The following is a 22592-nucleotide window of genomic DNA, read 5'->3' as shown; positions in this document are numbered from 1 at the left end:
GAGTCCTCTATCCTGAACTGGGGGGTATGCTGTGTTTTGGGGTTTTTGCTCCAAGTTCTTTGATAAAATTGATTTTGGTTTTGTATTTGAAATGTCATTTTAGTTCTCCCTGTAGTTCTTAATACATTGTAACACATTGAGATTTGTAATTGGTATTAATCCTCTTCCAATTCCGATGTATTTCAGATCTTACCCTTGTTCAGGCATATTAGCTGAAACATAACCAATAAGACCTTTGCAAAAAGGAAAAGCACCTACTGTTTAATGAAAGTATTTGATATAGTATAATCACCCCCTCTACAGGTTAATCACTGTATTACCTCTTAAGAGCTTTTTAGTCAGAATAAAAGGAACAAACCTTTATTTAACAAGTTCAGTTTAAGTTGCTGTAAATATATTTTTTAAACCAAGGATGGAGTGAAAAAGTCCAATCAAGCAGGCTGATCAGCTACAAGCATCAGTTAACATTAGTGGTTAAGGGTGTCATTAGTGACACACCTGAAGAAGGCTCCACGGCCGAAACGTTGTGTTCTCTTTCTTCTTTTTTTCAGCATGGAATAAACCTATTACTTGTTCCTTTGCAGCCTACGCATGCTGACGCAGCTACCCACCTGAACTATTAGTGGTTAAGGGTGCAGTTAGTACAAAAACTAGGAGACTGTGTCTACACTGGTCAGTCAGGCCCAGGATTCAGAGTCACTAACATAAGATACCTTAGTAAACATAGATAAATCAAGTTTAAGATCATTTTATGGAGATAAAACAAATTCCCTCTGCTGCAGATAAAAAGCACCTATCACTTTCAAGACACAGCAGGCAATATTTACTTTATTTTAAAATATATCCATGCCATAAAAGCACTACAGTGACTGTTCCCATGGGTTACAATCGTTACAGTGCTAATTCTGGTGGATTAGTATGGTCAATAGTACCGTGGACAATTATCTGTGTCAATAAATACCATTCACGGGGAGGCCAGTTTTTAAATGCAGCATTAAAGCACTGTACACCTCAATATCTGGCAAAGTTCACTATAACATAACAAATTATAAAGACTGTCTGCTGTGCATTGTCTCTCCATTTGGTGCTTAAAAAGAAAAGTGAAATTTGGATATAAAATTACCTGGAAAAGAAACCAATCACAACTTACATATATCAACTGCAGAAACACACTTAAAACATGAATTATGTTTTAACAGAAAGGCCTCAAAAAGCATGGAAAAATATGTCCAGGCATAATGAATAACCTAGGTCTTAAAGGAACCGTAGCGCAGGTCACACCTGAAGAAGGCTCCACGGCCAAAACGTTGCGTTTTCTTTCTTCTCTTTTCAGCATGGTATAAATCTATTACTTGTTCCTTTGCAGCCTATGCATACTGACGCAGCTAACCACCTGAACTACTTTAACCTTGGTCTTTTCAAGAATCAGCTGGATTACATTTTTGAATGAAGTAGCTACTACCAAATAAGTTGGATGGGCCAAACAGCCACCTCTTGTACGTTACATGTCTTATGGTCTTATATATATTAAAAGCAGATGACAAGCTAGTAAAGCATCCTATTCCATAGTGCCTTTCAGGAAATAGGCTTCATACCAGGATTCTTCTTACTAAAGCAGAGTACAAACTGAACAGATTCCCTTCAAGAAAGCTCTCTCTGTGAGCAAGAAAAAGAAAAGAAATCCTGCAGGGTTAACAGGGAATGTCACATTGGTAATGAGCACAGATCTAGAGAATATAGGAACTTGGATTCCTACAGACCAGTGTTAAACCCTTACTTAGTGTGCCTGTAGTCATGTTTTTTTCAGTAGCAGTGAACAGATGCTAAAATCCACAACATATATTTGTGAAAAAAATCAGTATAAGCAGCATACAACATAATATAAATTGAATTAATCAAGTCCATTATTTGTATGCTAGTGCATAACTATAAATAGAATACATCTAAACTTAGGACAGTGCAAAAATGTGCCTTCTTCAAAGGCTTCAGGGACTGAAGATTAATGTAAAAACCCTGCCAGACTGCAGCAGACCAGTGACTGTCCAGACCAGCAGTATAACCTTACAGTGTTAATCCCATCCTCCAATCCTAAACTTGTGGGGGAGGGGGGAAGCATATTTCTTGAGTGTCTGAGTTTAAAAGCAGCAGGATTCTCAAGCAAGCCGTCTTTTTCTTTTTTTCAGTTTAGCTCTGGTACCTAGCTAGTGACTGACAAGTGGCAGTCTCAGCAGCCTAACTGAACCCCACAATGTCTTGTCCCATTGGCACCCTTGATAAAGATGAAAAAAAAAACCACAGATAATGAGCTTTATTTTATGTCCCCAAAAATGGGGCTACTACAAATTTGTATTCCAATACAATTATTTAAAAATGTTTTTTTAAATGAGTAATGTTGTTTTTAATCAGAAACATCGGTGTCAAACAATGAACTTTTTAATGAAATTATTTTTATTTAAATACAACTCGGTTTTAAGGAAAGTTTTTTTGCACTTCCTGATTAACAAGAATATAAAAAAAGAGATAACTCAAGAAAACCTTTTGTCATCCATCATCATGGAGAAAGGCAAGGAACTGAAATACCAAGAGACAAATGGTTGTTGATCTTCACCAATAAGGTAATGTTTAATGTTTAATAATCTGTGCTACTTATTTCATACAATTTTTTCCATTCATCTTTATCAAGGCTGCCAACAATTCTTGAGCCCACTGTATTTGCAGATTCAGAAACCAGGTATATTTTCAAATACTAAGCAGGATACTTAGCACAAGGCTAAGGGATAACAGGAGTGTCTATTCCTATTATGACCTGCAGGTCTGATTGTTCTTTGGGTACACAAATATGCATGGAAATCACAGAAGACTTCCAGAGGCAAATATACCACAAAAGAAGTAACAATTTCAAACTTGATGAGACCCTCACATATGTAGCAAACAGCTTTCAAAGATGTTGGGGGGAGGGGGGAACAGAAAGCTCAATAGGAATCAATTCATGTGCTTCTTAATGAAGCAAATCCTTCAAGTTGCTTATCTATTATAATAGATAACTGACAAAAACACAGAAACTCAAGACATCTCCACGTTCACACAGGCTCTAATATGTGACCACCCTAGATATCTGGCTTTTATCTTTTATCCAAAGTGACTTACACTTACATGCATACAGCTAAGCACAGTACGGAGTGAAGTACCTTAATCAAGGGTAGTGCCCCACCCGGGATTTAAACCAAGTCTTCCAGGTACAGAATCCAGATGCCTAAACAGTGTTGCCTACTACTTATGTGCTGCTGACACAGATGTTCAGAGGTTCTTGAAGTATTATCATTGAACTTTGGCAAGTGAATTACAATTTTCAAATATGCCTACATCTTTCCAGATTCTTTTACTTTTGCTCCTTCACCTCATAGAGAAAACTGAAAGAAAGTTAATCACTTTCCAAAATGGCATGGCATCATGTAGAGAGGGCAAAAAGGGTAAAAGAACAGAAAGGTGTAAAGACGACAAAAATTCTAAGCACTTGCTGACGTTGTCCAGTCCAAGATCTGAAATCAGCTTTCCTCCCAGTATTCTCACAAGGTTAAGAACTCTCTGTCCTTTGGAAATAAAGCAATCTTCAATCCCAATTACCACATGGCTTCCAACCTCTTTTTTTTCTGTATGATGACTATTCAGAAGTCTGAAGTTCTTTGACTAAAGCCCAGTCAGTTATGATGGTCGTACTCATGTGCACCTCTGAAGAGGCTTGTGAGCAGCATTCTGGAGTATCGGAGCCAAGCAGCACAAGAGGGCTATTGTATCCATTCAACAATGTGAGGGGACAGGCAGTTCCTGTCAGAGGCACGGATTCCAGGCACCCGGATCAAGAGCCTTCGTTACCACACAGAAACACTCCAGAAAACGCCTGCCACTCCAAGTTCTCAGGCTCTTTACAGTTAAAAAATAAGTTTTGAATAACTTCACCAATTTGCAGTTTCATAACTCCCCCCCCCATCACGCTCCTTCAGAAAACAAGGTTTCAAAAACAAAGCAGGGTAAAAGAACCTTCCTTTGCCAAAAATGAAAAGTCTCAATAAAAACGAATACACTAAATACACTAGAAGTTCACTAAAAAACAATATTGAAGTCATCTCCTATTAATAACATCTAAAACATCAACTTAACAATAACTCTAAAACTCTCCTTTCTATCAGCCTCTTCAGAGTATTTCCATACCCTTCATTTACATAAATACTGTACAATGGCCTTACCAGAGACTGAAATGCAGAGCTTAGTAATGTAACTGAGCTTACAAAATGAATTGGGAGATTTCAAAATAAGCTGCTGCTTCATCAATGTCAAGAAGATAGAGGACTGTATCTGTTAAACACAGAAGAGCATGGAGCTGTGTCTAAAGTGCCCCAGCTCTCTGTACAAACATACACCACTCCCTGAGAACATCTGCATCTTCACTAGCCTAGTGCCACTATCTTTGCACTGGCCAAGCTGTTGGCTGTTGTCCAAATTACATCTGTCTCTGGTATAAGTCAGTTGGTAACTTTCTTAATCAAAAACAAGGTGCAGACTGTTCACTCACTTCGAGACTCTGAATCCACATTGTCTTTCTTCCAAAGGACAGAAACAACCCTTAAAACCCACCTAGTTTCTCTTCACAAACTGCTGAAGGTAACTGGGAGCCTGCTAATGAAACTAGTTCAAATTTCATGAATCTCAATACATTGATGGTTTGAGGAGACATTTTATACAGGGAGAAAGTTTTCCACCACTTTAAATGGACAAACTAAGTTATGAGCATCACAGGAAGCATATCAAATATCACACTATTCATGAGGAGCTTTAGAATACTATAGGAAACTTTCTACTGTTCACATCAGCAGGACTAGCAGCTATATTTAAAAACAGTTATTCTACAAAATGGTCAAACACATCTTACGCATTCTCACATCTGGGTCTGTTTTGATGCACCACTTTGCTAGGAAAATGTTTGTTTGTCTGAAATACAGCAAGCTGTAACACCGAGTTAACACCAATTCATCTGGGTAGATGACACACCCCTTTCCCTTACTTTGAACAAGAACTTCCCAAATGATATTTTTTGCCTGTTCTCTAGTGAAATGACAAAAGTACGAGTAACTAGTCTATTCTGCCTTTACTTTGATTCCCTTGTGTGACAGTAACAGTTAAAGAGTTAAGCATATCTTTCTGAAAAGCTTCTCCACACACAAATCATAGCTTCCTCCTATTGTTTATCCTTGTAAAAAATGAAAAAAGAAAAGCACAATTTCCCTAGTAACAAATAACTGGGCAGACTGCCAGTGCAGGTGCTGGCAAGTACTGCTACATCAGATTCAGGTTTATTCCTTTTCTTTATGTCAGAGTGACCAGAGAAAAATGCTTAGTGATAGTGACTTTGATAGACTGTGACCACATTTTACTGTGAGCTCTTCTAACTACAGTATGTGGCTCTTAATGGTCTGTTCTTTCCAGGTATCAGTGCTAACACATTGCTAGGGTGCTGAATTATGCCAGAAAATCAAGCTAATCAGCTTGATTATCAAAACATCAGCTTCCCAGTCATCCACACAGTCTATCTGAAAGTGAACAGTTTGCAACAGATAAGTTAACAAATAGCATAGCCTGACTGAACTACACTGGCATGTTTGACAGTATGTGAAAGTGTTTATTCCCCAAGACTTCACCAGCTATCTGAAATACTATTGCTAATTAGCATCTGGGCTCTTCCAAAAATGCTTTGTAGTTATAGCTTCTGTAATGACATCCTTACAGAACTGCTACATACAGCAGTTCTCCATTACTTATGTTGTGGTTTGGTCTTTCCAAGAAGAGCAAGGGGCATTCATAATATAGATAACCATCAGAAACCACCCCTAAACACCTAGTTACAGTGACTGGTACATATTGCAGAAAACATGAACAGCAATGAAAATTCCAAAGCAAAAGCCACCCATTTGTCTGGCTGCATTACATTCATTTCATACATATAAGCTCTCTCTGCAGGTAGAAACATCACATATAGGCCAGGCAGCATGTGGTCATTTATGAGTAACTACCACAGCAGAGCAGTGAACTTTATGCTAAATAAAGAAAGCATACCGACCACAAATTTACATAAAAAGTTTTGCAAACACATCACATATAGGCCAGGCAGTCTGTCTTACGCCCGTGAGGCAATGATGAAAAACGCATGTGTGCACTATCTGGAATAATTTATGTTTGCTTGAAGATTTACCCTTCTAGACTGAAAACTATCCAAGTCATGTGGTAAATGCAACAACCTAATGCAACAAAAAGCAACATACAATTAGTATGCAAGAGTACAGGTTTTCATTTTATTTAAGTACTGAACAGAACACTATTTTAAGTGTAACTTTGTATTATTACAGTACAGAAATAATGTTAACAGTTACTTCAACCATATAAGAGTGTGTTCTAGCTAACTTCTGGTTGTTCAAATATTACATAAGCAGGAGGTATCTGTATTCTTAAACGTCATAATGCCAAGGATTAAGAGACTGGTAGTACAGCATGCGGCATCTAACATGTCAGCCTCAAGTGAAGTCTAAAGAAGCTTGATGTAATCATCCAGGCAGGGGTTGCACATTGGTGGTTTTGAAGGGGAGCTCCCATTACCCATAAAGTGCTTTGAGCAGCGTATCCAGAAAAGCGCTATATAAGTGTCAGGAATTAATTATTAATTTCAAGGGAAAGGTAAAAATGTTGCACAAATATGCAGTAGTGTGCAGTATGAGATCGCTAAGATGACTACAGTACGCTGTGTTTTGTGAATGATGTACCCATAATCTTTGGCAGTTTGTCACAGCTCCTGTCACAGCCTAAATAGCAGGTAAAAAAAATGTTTTGAAATTCTTGGGGCACCCTGAATACTGCAACAGAAGGCTTGAAATCAGCCTGGTACTGTTCACTACAATTTAGGTCTCCTAATTAAATCTGGCAACAGTATCTGCTCACAATACTCTGACAAATGTCAGGATACCTCAAGACCATCTGTTCTGCTTAGATTAAGACATCAGGCTTCCTAGCTCACTGATGCTGCAGCACTAACAAGGACAAGCAGGCAATTCTGCGGACAGGCAAGGCCCAGCTGCTTGGGCCACTGTGCTTGCTGCCAATAGCAGATGCTTGTCTGGGATCATGATGAATAGGCCTGCTGAATGAGTGCAACTGGTGTCATTTAGCAGATTTTTTACTATTACTAAATGCTGCTACCAAGGGAACACGAATGGTAAAAATCGTTTGGAAAGTGGGATTCAATGTACTATTATTTAAGGTTCTAAATAAAATGATTGGCAGAATCAAAACCTGCAACAGTACTATGCAATGATGCATTCTGGCTCACAAACTGGCAGCAAGTCACTGGAAGATCAGCACAGCCAAGTCAGATCTCACTGGAGGTGAAACTGCACTAAGGAATGCGGTTTGCTACACTTCAGTCATTGGAATACACCCACTCAGATCTTACAGGAAGTGAAACAGGATTTAAGCAGTGCTGTATTTGTTACTCTCCAGGCTATTATCCTAGCTTAAGATGGCAAGGAGTTCCCAGGAGATGGTACACATCTGGACAACTGTCAAAGAGAGGTTTTTAGTACATAAGGACTGGTGCAAACAAGATAAGGTTGCTTGGCCCATCTAGCTCTTTTTTCAGCTAACTGAGCCAAGATACTTATCCAATCATCCCGAAAGCAGGTTAGCAGTCAACAACAGGGCAGCTAGCTCCTCCCACATCCTCGTGTGTACACAAGAAGCTCCTCACATTTTGGTATTAAACACACTTTAAGTTTACATTTTCATGTTTTACAGTTGGTTCTGAATAAGTCCATAGAACTGAATTTGTTAATACTTTAAGGGATTCTGAATGTCTGAATGCCTGAACCATGTCTCTTAGCAGTCTTCACTATTCAGGACAAAAAAGGTGTGGTTATTTTGCCTGCCAGTGAAGGAGAATCCTTTGATTCTATTAATTACTCTGAAATGATTCCGGGACAACATGTTATATCATCATACAATCATCTTATATATATTTCTAACTGCTGTTGAGCAGAATTGCACACAATATTCTGAATTGTTAGAGAATCTTTATAAAATCATACTAGTGCACTGTAGAGTTTAAACATGTACCTTGATAATTCTTTTATTAAGTGTACGCTACCATTATTATTTCCTTTTCAACTGCTTCCTTATAAGGTCGAGAAGATTCAATTGTTTCAATATAAATGCTTCAACCTTTTCTCCAATCTCAGTGTTTCCCATTTTAGACTTGTAGTTTGTTTTTGCCATTTTAACATCCTGTACTTGAGCAAATTAAATTTGCGATCAGTTTGCCCACTCCCATATCACTTTTAGAAATCTGAGTAGGCCATTCCAGATTAACGGATAACTGGGAAGGATGATTAATTATACATTTTAAAATATTTCTAATTAAAAATGGAGTGTTTCTCTAATCTCCCCTGTTAACTAAAGCCTTAAGTAAGTATTTTATATAGGATTCCTATACCACCTTTTTAATATTAACTGTTCAAGACTTAGGTATGTATAAAAACTTAAGGTGTACTTGTAAAGATGCTTCCTACTGTGAAATTAATACTCATTTACTATAGTACTCCACCTACTGTAACCCTGCACATGTTACAACAAATCAGAAGAATCTGGTATTTCAGGCTCAGTCTACACTCAAAGTTCGAAACTGCCTGGGTCCTCAGTCTTGGGTGTGTTGTTAGAAGCTATTACCAAATTGCCATACTGAACCCCAGCCATTCCTGTACATCTGGCAAGCTCCAGCAAGAGTACAGGTTTACTGTACAAGTCTGACCTATAACTAGCATCACAATCCCTACATTTAAAAACACATAAGAAATTAGTTATGTTTTCTCAATATGAATGGCAAGCTCATACTGCAACTCATTATTGGCCTTACTGTACACTTTTAAAAAAGTGTCAGTACAGAAGTGGTTCCAATTCCATTCCTCTTTTATTGAATTTGATGACTAACCTGTTGTCTTCCCACCATCCAAGTTACACTGATTCCTTACTTGAGCATAAATGAAGCAATGTGACATCTTCATTGTTTACTTGACCAAAACCATGTTCAAATGCCAACATCTCTTGAAGGTTAACAACTGGAATGGGTAACTCTATACACTACTTCAGAAAAACTGACATAACCTTCCACTGTGACCATTCAAGTTGCTTTACCCAACATCGCATACACCTCCTACCAGAAACCAACAATCTGCATTACTACACAATGAAGCAGTGACCTCATGGTGAACAGCTGTTATCCTATTCCTGTTTATTCAGTGGATCCAAGGGCTTACATTCCTCTCTGGACAGCATTCTTAACACCTTAGCTCCTTCCTTGTGGTCATATCTCCGCACTAAACCCCTCCTCTACACCTCTGTCGCACATGACCCAGCTGCTTTGGTCCTTCCTAGCCTGACAAGCTTGTGCGTACCTCCCAATTACACATCTAGCTCATTGGTGACAGCTTCAGTTAGATGTCAAGTTTGTTTTTAATCTCAATTACTACTGTCCTCAAGCCATCCCTTTTCCTTCAAAACCATCAGGAAAAGATCTTGAATTCACCCCACATACATACTGCACAATAATTCATTATTGTAACAAATAATGAAGAGATCTCTGAAGTGATCTCCATACATCAAAGTGCCTATTATAGAGGTTACAGTACCTTTACACTAACTGCAATGTGCATAATTGCTTAAAGAACATTAACTGACAAAGCCTAAACAACATTCTAACAAAACTGTTTTGCTTTCATTTTTTAACGGTTTTACAGTACCAGCCCTACCAGTACGACTGGTGCTGTAGTCCAAATCACACATTGTTAAAAGGTTTTAGTCAAGATGCAAACTGTTTACAAGTTCCTTAGACAGTCTTCTGCACAAGAGACCCACGTCCTTTCAATGAAAATGCAGACAAGCTTATGAAATTCCAGCACAGCAGCACCTGTAGAACATAGAGGTTATTCCAGAGAACTGAGGACTGTCGCCAAGTGTAGCTGCAGCACAGTGCATATAGCCCAAAATGACAAGGCTGTACATATTGCTACTGACTTTTTTTTAATCCCCAGACCAACTACAGCCCTCCCACTAAAATGACAAGTGAAACAATTCCAAACACAAAAAAAAATAATTGCCTTTTAAATGTAAAGTCATTTTGCATAATAGACAAAAAGGCCTTATTTAAATGTATCTTTTTGCTACATACATGGAGCTGAGCTACCTACCTGAAAGGACTGGATTCCCTTCTGGGATGATAATGATTTTTGTTCTTCCCATTTCTATAACTGCATCATCTTCAGCTCCAACATGGGAGCAAAATAGAACAGATTCTAGACAACTTACTATTTTAGAAATAAAATAAATGCAAATATGGCCTATCAATCTCACAGATCTCTAAAGTTGAACATGTTACAAGACATATCTCATTCCAATTAAAAAAAAAAACCTTAAGTAAGCTACAGTACAACTCTGATCTTAGTTGGAGACGGGTGAAATTTAGACTAATTTCTGTCCAAGTCAGTAAAATAGCCTTTCTGTCTTGAAGACAGTGTTCCAGTACACTGCAGTGTACCCCGACACTTGATGCTAAAGCCCAAACCTCAATACTTCAAGGAAAAATACAACCAAAACTTGAATGAGAAACTCATGTCACTTGAGAGCAAAACCAGAGCTTTCGCCTGTCAGCAGACACGTCACTTGTAACATTCCTATACAATCCAGATCTGCCTTCTCCAGATTCCAAATCCAGCTCTGAAGAAAATGCTGCTCAGTGCCAGGCACAGGAAGGGGCTGAGTCCTACTTCATTTCTTTATCTCAGAAAAAACAAGAGACGTTGAAGAAGAACTAAACACGGGCCCTGGAACAACGGGAGGTGAAGTAGACATTCCTGAGGACGGAGTTCACAACAGCTCGTTCAGAACAAGGGGTCTGAAGGGGGGGGGTCACACACTGGTCACGTACCAAGCAATACTGAAGCACAATTTTTGCTCAAAGATATGAGTCCTTTCTCTTTGATTGTCTGTTTAAAAGCTGCTTTGAAGCATCTAATTAAGAAAAAAAGGAAAAAAAACTAACTGCAGACAACTGAAGAGAGAGACTATTTTTTTTTTCTTTTAGTTCATGCCATCATATAGGTATATTTTACCAGATTAACAAGAAAGCTGCAACAAGGTTTTTTAAGGTCCTTTTAACACAGGAACAGATTTTTTCAGATTTACAGAGCAGCAGATTATTCATCAGAGTTTCATCCATTCTGTAAAAGAGATATTACAATGAAAAGAGGATGTTTGGTAGATCATGTTTTCATAGTAGTTTAAATGTGGATGGATCTTGTCCAGCCATTTGTTGAATGATCCCAGGAGTTTTGAACAGAGCAGCAATATATTTTTCTTTTATATGCAAACTAAAAATGAACACAATACTGAAAATAAAGATATCCTGGCTTGCTACCATCTGCTGTCTTGTACTAATTTTGTCATTCTTTTGAGCACTTTTTCTTGCACCTTCAAGCATTTTCTTAGTTTACAGTCTCTGGAGTAGCATCTTTTAGAATCTTTTTTTCCTTTAGAGAACTGCCAACTGATAAGAGATTAAATCACTAATGCCATTCAGCAACAAGTGTGATGTATAGTTACTATAGACAATCCCTATTTAACACACAGAGCATCTAAATCTGTATGTCTTCTAGATCATAAGTGTTATTTAATTTAAATATAATCCCTCATTTCCTGCACAAGAGGAAACTTTAAAGTGATACCATAGTTACTCCTAAGGGTTTTATGTGGGTCATGCTGTCAAATCATAAGACTGCTTCATGCCATCATTTTTTCAGATTGGCTCCTCCATCTCCCAGCCAGAACAGTTGTGTGGTTTAAACAGGTTACAATACATTTTCAGATTAAGTTCATAACCAGACCACAGCTATCCGTTTCTTTGTTTTCTATTTTCATGTGCCTGAATAAACACCACTATAACCACCTATGTATTTTATACGGCAAACTTGGGAATCAGGCAAGTAAATGACACAATTTAGTCCCCATGTACCTCAGTGGCTCTTCAAATCAATTTTTTATTTTGTTTTTACAAAGGGTACCTGCTCCATAAAAAAGGCTGCATATGAAGGGAGGCCATTATGCCCATGTTGTTCATTTGACAGTGTACAGGTACATATATATACTTTTTACACCCAGAAGCATTCCTTGTTCACCATCCTAAATTATTTTAGTTTTCAACCAAGATCCCGTGTCCCAGTATTAATACAAAGCGTGAAATATTACTCTGGGTTGGTCCTGTCTTCCTTAGGATTTTATATACAGTACATGAATCAATCTCTTCTCAATTTCCTTTGTTCTAAACTGAAGAGATACATTCTTTTGGGGTATGGAGAGCAAAACAGCACAATATTCTAAAGCAGGTCTCACTAGCTTCCTACTGTACATCCTGAATCACCCATTCAATAGGTATAGTGTATGTTTCTATGTTTTCCATGTACCTTAGTTAATACAGGTTTAATAATAACATAGGAAAATACATAGAATATTACTTTTTTATACAATAAAAAAATTGAACATATTTAAACAATTTAAGAACTGCTAGTTGTTATAGCTCTGCCATTTGTTTGGCAGTGCTGTAACAAGTATGTATCCCCCTCACCACATGCTCAGCCACAGCAAGCAAGTCTGCAGACATTTAACACAACAAGTGTCAAATAAATAAGGAGGAAATTTAAGCAGGTTAAACTCAAAATGACTAAAAGGTGACAAATGTTTCAGAGAAGGTGGCAAAACAGTGTTAAGAAGCATGAATGTTTCCAGTAGTGGCATTTCAGCAGTCACTGAGCTAGTTACCAAGTAATGGATAGTCTCCAGCCATCCCATTAGCATAATCAGTCATGGGAACAATCTCTTTTTAGGTTAATGCCAGCAGCCATATCACCCTGCAACTCACAACTGGCAACCCACTGAAGCTAAGCAGGTGTTCACCCTGTGGTCCACGTGGGTCCTAATGCCCCAGTATAGTGATGGGGACACTATACTGTAAACAGGTGCCATCCTTCGGATGAGACGTAAAACCGAGGTTCTGACTCTCTGTGGTCATTGAAAATCCCAGGGTGTTTCTCGAAAAACGTAGGGGTGTAGGCCCTTACCAATCATGGCCTCCTAATAATCCCTTCATTACTCTCTACTCTCCTCCCCACTAATAGCTGATGTGTGGTGAGCGTGTGGTGTCTGGCGCACTATGGCTGCCATCGCATCATCAAGGTGGATGCTGCACATTGGTGGTGGTGGAGGGGAGACCTCATTACCTATAAAGCGCTTTGAGTGGAGTGTCCAGAAAAGCGCTATATAAGTGTAAGCAATTATTATTATTATTAATGCTATGACAAGTGGTACAGACAAAACTAAATATGGCTAAATTCCATAAAACCTTAGAATGTCAACAACCAGGTATGATTTCACAGACTGCACTTGATGCCAATTTCAGTGAATGTTTTGCATTGAATAAAACCGGAAATAGTAAGTTATTGTCAATATTTTAATGTGAATGTGAAAACTAATTTCTCAACAGGCTGCCATTGTTCATTCTAGCCTCTCTGGTTCTTTAAGATTGAGCAACACCTCTGGGACACAGTCGAAGTACAAGTATAGCGCTTGAGTCACTAACACAACAAGAGATAAGAGTTTGTATCATGGAGTTATGAAGAACACACTGTCTAGATGCCACACAACAACCACAGGCAAAGAGCAGGAGAACTACTCCCACCTGAAACACTTTCCAATTCTGGTCACTGTAGTATTGGAGAAAGTCAGAACAGTCAGAAAGATTGCAGTATTATTAATGAGGAGCTCAACATATTATAAATCCAGGACTGAGAACATGGGTTAGAGAGTGTGGAATAAACTGCCCCATCATCCTGGGATCATACCCAACAACCAGAGGAACGAGAAGGGTCAGGGGTCAAATATTTCAACATCTTGGATGCAGCCTACAATGTTTCCTGGGAACCACAATCCCTTGTGAAAAAAGTTCAATACACCTTTTCAGTACAGACACTAAAGATTTAGGGCACCACCTGATCTCACAATGGGAGAGAAAGTGTTAATCAGAACAAACCAATTAAATTGTTCCTTAACACGATCCCTTTAAACGAACTAAGGAAGGGGGCTCATATTAACCTGGGTCTGATTAAACAGAGTTTAAGTTTAGTTTATGTGACATTCTGGGCATGTAAAGCACAGTGGGATTTTAACATTCGTGAGGGTTCAGTCACATATAACCAGACCTAACTGTTGTACTGTTGTACAACATATTACAATATATAGTCTTTTAATCATAGATACATAAGTAACCCTCCTTCATTATGATAAAGAACTAATGCACTGGTTTCAACTTAATTTAAATAGCACTGATCAGCTAAAAGAAAAATGGTAATCAAAGACATATAGTACTTAGCTAAAATAAACAACAAGAATCCCTCCTCTGTGTCCAGCCTACACTTTCTATCTCTGCCTCCATCAATAGCACGCTTCACTATAATGAAAAAAGCAATAAAACTAAGTTTCTAGACTGTCATTCCCCACACAATAAACACAGAACCTGGAACTTGTATTACAATACAAAATATCACACTGAAATATGGATGCTGGATAGTGGGTACTTGGGCAAGGAGTAGGAAGAGGCTCTCTCGCTAGCTAGTTTCATCTTACTATCCTAGTCTGAAAATAACTTTTCACTCCTCCCAGCATTAATTTTTTAACTTTTATTTTAAAAAAAATGTGTAACCCTTGTGTTATATGGTTGTCTGGCTTCAATTTATCTGTTAATATGCTGTTTTACTGGGTTAGATGTACAGTACATTACCTCAGATATTTAAATAAAGTAGCTATTGCAGTATTAACTTCAACATTGCAGTCTGAATGTAATGAACAACAAAATATTACAAATATTCTTGCTCTCCTTCTACACTCTGAATTACATTTGTTTTAGAAACATTTTTACACATTTTGTCTAAATACATAGTTGAGATTTCTTGTAGACATGACATTTGTGCATGCCTCACACATGTTAAACCAGGACATCACCTTTAAGATGCAAGTATTTCCCCTGAAAAGATGACAGAGAATATCACTGTGCCATTTCTGTAAGAAGATTCCTGTTTATTAGTTTTACATTGCTTACTTTTGAGACATTTCTATTATCTCATCATCACTACTTCAGGATTTTACTGAACTGAAATACATTGACTACCATGTGGGTAACACAACAGACAGATGCAACAAACACTTAACTGCAAAAAGCCCACCTCTGCCAGTTACCGAGGTGACACTGGCTTTCAAAGCATCCTGCTCCAATGTAAAATCTGTCCCACATTTCCCCATCTCAAAATCAAATATATTTCAGGGAAATAAAATGCTGTGTTTTCATTTCTAGCATACATTATTTCTTACTAAATTATAAAATGGATCCATTTTAATCTTTTCAGAATTCGACTTTCAATGGACCCAAGAGGGACATCGTGGATATAGCTATCGTTTAGGAGGATTTTTCTGGTCTACAGAGATCTGCATGGGGTACTGACATACAGAAAACATGATGAATGGATTAATACCCTTGTTCATTTATTCCTTTTTTTAATTATATAATGTTAGCATGTCCAAAGGGGTTGGCCAGTCAGTTGACCCTGGACCCCTAGAGGGTTTTTTCTCCTTATTAATGAGTTTTTGGTTCCTCTCCTCCATTGTCTTCTGGTCTTCTGTTCTGTATTCACAAAATGTATGGTAACTTGCATTATTAAGCACCTCAGGAAAAGCTTGTTCTGAAAGGCACTATATAAAATAAGAAACGTTGAATTTAAATCTAGAAAACAGACATGAATGGGTTCTGATTCTCGCTATTTAATGATAGCCATAATATATTGAATAAAACAATTCAGTGTTCACATAGATTAAATGTCTTAGAGGAGTTGTTGTACCAAACTACATTACCGACCTGGCCAATAGTAATTTCAAGCAAAGGCTGGACGAGATCCCTCTATCAATTAGCTGTTAGTAACAAAATGTGTTAGACAGGCCAAATGGCCTACTCTCATCTGTAACTTTTTTACTTTTATTATATTATATAATATATAAAGCATTTTTTGTTGTATCAAGAGGATACCCAAGCTGCCATCAGCTCTAATCTACACTGCAGTGTGTGAGAACACACCTGGAAGATTTCTACAGCACTGACCTGTGGAACAGGAAGGTCTGTATAGGTCTGCTCTGGCAGTACAAGATGAAGAATTCTCAGCTTGCACAGGAGAAACAAGCTTTTTTATTCTCTGCAGCTGCTCTATCATAAGAGCAGGTAAACAACCACCCTTATAAGACATAAAAAGATATTGCCACTATATTTTCTGAGGAAGTCAGAACTAACCTCAAAGCAAAGTAAACTCTAATGGAACTGTTCACTTTCAACAAGTGGAATATCCCGACTGCCCTGAGAAGACTGTCAGATGTTGAATTAAACATGTCTTTGATTGATCTGGTTTAAAGTTTGCCTTATATATAATACATTCATTTTTATGTCTGGAATAATGTTCTGCAACTGATCATTAAGTCTTCCGTGTTGTTATAAATTGCTCAGAAAGTAGTCTTACAGGTACAGAAAAGCCTTTCACTTCAGCTGCACCCATCATTCATTGAAATGTGATTTCCTGCTTGTAAAATCACAAATCATAAAACAAAATGTGTAAAATAGTGATCTTTTGCATCTGCAGTTTTACCAGTAACTATGGATATATGGTTAGAAATTTTAACTGTTTTTTTGCAAATTAGTTTTACATTTGCTGAAAAGTGGAAACAGCTAGGAATCGTGCTCTCCCCCTTTTAAATGTCTGTGGTCAACTTCTGAGTTATTGTTCTTTTGAATAATAAATTGCAGGTTTTGCCAAAGCAGTTACATTTATCTGTACAGTGTAACAGTCCAGAAACAAGGACTGTTTGTACTGCTTTAAATGCTTTTTAATGTGTTTGCTTCTCTCTCAATTTATTGATTTTCATCCAAAATCATAGTTTCTAATTAATCACCTGATGATTACTAAGATTAGAGTGCCCACAGGGATTCCTAGAGGAATGTTACCAAGGAAAACTCCAGGCCCAACTCATGATCACAAGATACACCTCTGTTTTATGAGCACACCTAAATATTTTGATTTCAGATTTAAATTTTCACCAGTTTTGTTTGAAACAATATTACAAGAATTCCCTGGTCTCTACCCTGTATACCATATTTGTCTAAACAGGAATTAGCCCTGGAGAAAGCCATCTCATTTTCCTGGCCTAAAAGAGGAAAAGATTAAATCAAGACAAACTGTGGTTTCCATTTTAGGTGCTGAAATAATCCTTGTTAGAAACAACAACCTAGTGTACCAAATGACCTACTACATATTCTTTTAAAGGCCCTCCTCTCCTGGTTCTACGCAAATTATTATTTTTCCTAGACAAGACTTAAACTAGGCTGCAGATGAAAGTATCCAGACTTCAGTTCCTTTCCTTTCTAATTCAGAAACACACTGAACATCATATACCTATATAAAGCCTTTAATCACATTGCTTTCACAGTTTAATCTACGATGCCTTGGGTTTTTACCAAATGTGAAACTACAAAGATAAACAAAAGCAAACAAAAATAAAAATCAAACAAGAGTACAAGGTCTATCTAAAATGTAGCAAAGCATTGTTCTGCAACAAGGATGCTATGCATTTATCCATGACTTTATATAGCACATTTCATCATGAAGCATCCCAAAGCATTTTCATATACTGTATACAAGGTGACCCAGGTCATTCATCACTGAAGCGCAGCACTACACAGCATGGTAGAGACATGAGAAGCTTCTTTACTTAGGGAAACAATAAAACGGTCAAACTGTGCAAATGCAGGGTAAATGTAGACACCAGACTGTCTTACAGTGACAAGGGTTCTTAAGTGACCAAGTAGCAACCCGAGGTTCTTATACAGTGTGTATACAGTCATAATACCATGGCATTGGTTTGGAAATTCTGCAACAGAGGAAAATGCAACCTAGCATTCAATATCACTTACATCAGCACTCTGTGAAAACCATTTTAATATACAGCCTACATATCTACATATGTTGTTCAAGAAAGGTTCACTCTTCTGGCTTTTCTAGATCTGCCATATAAGTGGTTGTGGAGAAAGAGGTAGTTAGCAATTTCCAGCCCTGTCAGACTCAACTCATACACCAGTGAGTTAGCGATCCTCATATCTCCAAAGTGTAACAACTCACAACCAGGGTTGAAAAATCTTTAGGCCCATATGGACATTGGAAAAAAGAATAGTTTTGTGAACACAGACCAGGAAAATAATTATAACTGTAAGCAGTAACTTTCTATAAGAAACAACATCACTATTATTGTATTATTATTCAGCCACCCCTAAAACATAAGTAAACAATCAACATGTAGCCTAATCTCATCTACACAGAACATTAACAGACCCCAAGTTTGAAAAACTCAAAAAGTACATTCAGAGCCTTGAATATTCTTCAACTCTGCTTCCACGACACGATGGAGGCCTGCCTCCTATTGATACATAATAAAGTATAGCAGACGGGTTAGACAAGATTTACTAACATCACAGACCAAATAATGTAGTACTAGACCACACAAGAACCATAATTAGGCCTCCAATTATATAAAAATATCCATCAACCTACCAATCACAAATTCTAAACACGTCATATGACTGTGATGACACTTTAATCTCCACCCAATGAAACATACTACAGAGAAATGTGTTGGTGATCAAGTGTTGGTAGGCAATCTGAAGTTTAATCTGGGCTATACCAGATTACAATTATGGCCTTTTTAAAATTTAGAACATGCCTGGATTTAGACAGAAATTCCATGACTTAATGGACTAGCTGTGTATGTGGCTTAAGGTAGACTTAGGTCTCCATTTCCAAAGGTACAAGGAACAGTTAAGAGCGCACTACATACATCTGGATAATTAACTTTACTTTTATAGAGCCTTTAAAGATAGATTCTCAAAGCGCTTTACAGTAAGAAAAGAAGTTAAAGATAGCAGATAAAATTAGCACAATTGAAGACAAGGATTTAGAATGCAATAGGAGATGGAAAGACACCAATTACATAAAAACCTCTCTTAAGAAAAGGTTTTTAGCCTGAATTTGAAAGTTCTCAGGGAAGGTGACACTCCAATACCTGTGGAGATAGAAATCCAGAGCAAGAGAAGGCCCTGTCACCCACTGAATGTAAATGAGCTTGTGAAACAAACAGGAGACCAGAATCAGACAAACAAAGGTTGCAAGATGGGAAAAAGGAAGATAAGTCAAATGTGGATGTCTGGTCACAGCTTTCTGACCAAAACTGTCCAGCACTTGAATAAATTGTTGCTTATGGTTTAAGACTGAACCATAGACGCCTGAACCCAATAATGTCTATTCAAATATGAACACAAAGTTCGCTCAAGAAAAAGCAAAAGCAGTACTCCTTAGGGACAGAGGATCTTGGTGATGACTTCTATCAATGTTTGCTTTTTTTCTTCATCCTTGATGTTGTAAAGACCAATCTGTACAATACAGGAAAAAGTAACTGGGAATAAAGTCTACTTTATATTTTACAAATTTAAAACTTGTTAGACAATTTCAGCCACCATTAACTGATGTGTGGAGAAGATTATAGCTATACCATAGAAAAGAACAGATAGCAATTCATTTCTAAAGGAAGGATTTTTCTTTAGTTAGGTCTCCTTATATTTAATTATATGCTACCTGTTTATCTCCGGCCCATAACTCCAGTTATTGTCAATCAACTTGGAAAAAAGTTATCATCATCAGGCCCCAGAGACGTACAGGTATTGTGGGGAAGCCAATCTGTGATGTTTACAAATCCAAAACTCATCTTCAAAAGCTCCCCACTAAAGCCTGGGCAACACAGACATCCTTCCTGCCCCTCATCCCATAGAGCAGCAGCTCAGTCTTTAGAACAGTTACTGTTGCTCAAACTCATTTTACAAACAGGAATTCCTCACAACAAAAGACAATGGGATTTTTTTTATCAATAATCACAACAAAACCCATGATCTAAACTACACATCTGAAGGCCGAGACAGCTGAAGCCCCTAGAGAATTTAGCAATAACCCATGTGTCCGCAAACAAACAGCAGGGTCTCACAAAAGTCCCCATACTTTATTCATAGCACATTGTGCAAAGACGCGATAAGACTGGTGTTCAATACAGGGGGCGACTCTGGATCAGCATGTTGAAACGGATAAGCTTTGACTGAAACATTTGATTTTGCCGAGTATTTCACTTATTTTGAATCTATTTTAAGTCACTATATTATTGCAAACCTTACAAATCTATAAACCTACACTTTTACTTTTCATTTTCCCCAGTGAATCCCACCCAAACAATAGCGGCTTTAAAAGGGAGGGGACGAGTTTAATATAACGCTTGGTAGGATCAGACAGTATAATTATACCGCACGAAAGTCCTGAGTGTATGATGCGCAGGTAAAGCAAACCGCTTTCAAGTAGCAATTCACACTATTTCTTTCTACTAGGGCGGTTTTTTTTTGGGGGGGGGAGAGACTTCCAAACACAAGCAGCAGTGGTACAGTTACATGTGTCTCATCTAGATAAAACGACGTTTCATAATGCACCGTTTCCCTTATGCAAACCACACTGATCTGCACGGTCGGGTTTCCAGACTGGGCGTAATAAGACAAGACGCCGGCATCGGCTAACCTCACGGAGAATTGAACACCGAATTTCCACGTGTTTCACGTCGGAAACGGTGAAATGAACCACCGATTACCAGGACAACCTGGACACAAGCTCAGGTCTGCGTGCTATAACTCAAGGCTTTAAATGAAACAACGTTAAAAAACTATAATCTATAAAACCAATATTTTAAATATTAAAAACAGGTAGTTTTACAAATCACTCAAATAAGTCACGATTTAAAAAAAAACCCATCAGAGAATATTCCTTATTTCGAAGTAAATAGTTTTCACCCACATACGTGTTAGTCTCTGACTTCTGCGATTACAGGAATGATTTCTCTCGTTTCCGAAGGATAATTCCTTCATCACAGGTCCTTAGACTATGGCTAAATTGTATCGGAAATGTTACAGCGCTCCCATCACTTTCCTGTCGACGATTATCAGCAAATTATTCTAGTCGCCACTCACAATCAACACATTTGTACAAATAAACTGATTTGGCACAATGTATGTCCCATCCAACTAAACCCCAAAGGCACCAACACAAAAATCAGTCTTTGAATGGACAAATCAATCCTTCAACCGCTTTGATTTCGGATGAACGTCGCCTGATATTCGCTCCTTCAACAGGTTGTACTGATCCTGGTGGAAACGCAAACACGGCTGTGACCAGAAACACGGACGGAGCCAGCACATTGGGGACACAATAAAGTTAAGGGAACCATTCTAGACCAGAGAGATCATAATTTTAAACACCTAGATTTAATGGTAAGGTTTTTTTGTTCTTATTGGCAATGCCTCCGGCGACTGCACAGTAGGCTAAGCCCGCAGGCCTGCAAACTATCCAAACTTCCCAGGCGTCGCTTCCCTGCTCCAGAGCTGAAACCTGTTGACAACAATACTTCCAGAAGAAAGCCAGCAGCACGAAAAGACGCTCACCTCACCACGGTCCCTTTGGATAGAAGCCCCCAGTTCCTTTCACTTCCAATCCTGGGGGGTAAGAAACAAAACCAAGTTATAATAATGGTGAAGTCCTAAATGATCGTAGAAATATCCTCTTTAGCTCCGAATACACGACCCACTCCGCTGCTGCACTTCAGCAGCACCATGCAGACAGCCTTCATGCAGCAGCTCCCCGAAGCTTTGAAACACCGCCACCTATTGGAAGAAACTTAATTCTAGGCTCCATTCCCCTGGAGACTGTCCAATCAGAGCACGCCTTACTTCAAGCCTCAGGGAAGGGGTTGTATCTGAAGGGACAAAGGTGAAGCCAGGAATGTTATTGTACTTGTCAGGGAGGCGAGGAGTGGAGCATTAATGCGAATCAAGTCCTGAAGTTAATTAACAAACCTGAGTCTATACGACCTCTTATGTTCGTATAATTATTTAGATTATCTCTTTTTCCAAGATGGCTTAAATACAAAAAGTATATAGAACTTACATATATATAAATTGTGCATTAAGGCAACAATAAAATTTGCGTACAGATCTCAGTTTATCGACAGGTAAATACTAATGGGCATTTTGCCATTTTGCTATTAGTTTTTTTTAAATCCTACATGGAAGCTGCCTATGACCATGTTATCATCCTCTTTTAGTCCATTATTCAGCAAGATTGTTGCATACAGTATATTGAAAGTTTTAATATTGAACTTAACCATTATGTAATGACATTTGCAGGTTACTCACTTGTAACCACTTATAGACATTTCTATGTGTTACGTTTGTCACTCTTGCGTATTTTAAGTATATTTCATTGTATTTTATTCCTGCAGCAGATGTT

At 38.0% G+C, this 22592-nt stretch overlaps 1 protein-coding gene across 4 annotated transcripts in view; it reads right to left on the bottom strand.

Annotated features, from left to right (window-relative positions):
* pals1a (protein associated with LIN7 1, MAGUK p55 family member a) overlaps positions 1 to 21944 on the bottom strand; it is a 79352-nt gene extending 57408 nt beyond the window's left edge. For 2 of the 4 annotated variants that reach the window (XM_015351178.2, XM_006632686.3), the window contains exon 1: positions 21749 to 21944. The gene's annotated coding sequence lies outside the window, so the exon portion shown is untranslated. Of the gene's footprint in view, positions 1 to 3188; positions 3690 to 10280; positions 10650 to 21748 lie in introns of those variants that run through there. The other 2 variants (XM_015351180.2, XM_015351179.2) reach the window with 2 other exon arrangements.
* Positions 21945 to 22592: the final 648 nt, after the last annotated feature.

Source organism: Lepisosteus oculatus, chromosome 8 (assembly GCF_040954835.1).
Source record: "Lepisosteus oculatus isolate fLepOcu1 chromosome 8, fLepOcu1.hap2, whole genome shotgun sequence".
In the NCBI taxonomy this organism is placed as follows: Eukaryota; Metazoa; Chordata; class Actinopteri; order Semionotiformes; family Lepisosteidae; genus Lepisosteus; species Lepisosteus oculatus.
Note: the sequence above shows the minus strand (reverse complement) of the source record. Positions and strands in the feature narration are given on the sequence as shown.